Source organism: Schistocerca serialis, chromosome 8 (genome assembly GCF_023864345.2).
Source record: "Schistocerca serialis cubense isolate TAMUIC-IGC-003099 chromosome 8, iqSchSeri2.2, whole genome shotgun sequence".
NCBI lineage: Eukaryota > Metazoa > Arthropoda > Insecta > Orthoptera > Acrididae > Schistocerca > Schistocerca serialis.
The window spans coordinates 77,515,141-77,516,021 of NC_064645.1; the positions used below are offsets into that span (position 1 = coordinate 77,515,141).

The 881-nt window shown below is 45.6% G+C and overlaps 1 pseudogene; it reads left to right on the top strand.

Annotated features, from left to right (window-relative positions):
- The first annotated feature begins 313 nt into the window (after positions 1 to 313).
- Positions 314 to 431, top strand: LOC126417880 (5S ribosomal RNA; annotated as a pseudogene).
- The last annotated feature ends 450 nt before the right edge of the window (positions 432 to 881 follow it).

Sequence of the window (881 nt, forward strand, 5' to 3'; positions counted from 1 at the left end):
AGCTAAGTAGCGCATAAAGACCGCGGAGATAAGATACGAGAAATTATGACTCATACAGAGGCATCTTAGCTCGTCTTTTTTTCCTCGCTCTGTTAGCGAGTGGGACAGGAAAGGATATGATTAGAAGTGGTACAAGGCACTCTCTGCCGCGTGCCATACGGTGGATTGCGGAATATGTATGTAGATATAGGTATAGGTAGCTCATAGTCTGCTGTAGTTCCTCCTATATTTGTTTTTTCTTACTTTTTTCGCTGTAGTTTACTTCCTTAACCTAAATTTAAAATTAATATTTATATATGTACATGTTTTTTAAGCCAACGGCCTTGCTGCAGTGGTAACACCGGTTCCCGTCAGATTACCGAAGTTAAGCGCTGTCGGGCTGGGCTAGCACTTGGATGGGTGACCATCCGGTCTGGCGAGCGTTGTTGGTCAGCGGGGTGCATTCAGACCTCGTGAGGCAAACTGAGGAGCAACTTGATTTAGAAATAGCGGCTCCGGTCTCGGAAACTGACATATGGCCTTCCCTCCATGGATTCACATGCCCCTCCATATCCGCATCCAATGACGCCTGTGTTCTGAGGATGACACGGCGGCCGCTCGGTACCGTTGGCCCTTCATGGCTTGTTCTGGAGGAGTTGACATGTTTTTTAATTTCAAGTTATGTGAACGTGTCCGTCGGATAGTTTGTCCTACCCCTGTTGGCTTTATCGCACAAACTTCTTTATCTATTTGTGTGGGTATAATCCCCATATTTTTCCCGAATTGTGTTGACTCAAAAATAGCACCCAGGATGTGTGAAGTCGACTGTCACGTGTGGCTTGCCACTTACAGTTTAGTGTCTTTAGTTTGCTGGATTTGTGTTGTATGCATAAGAGTACCTC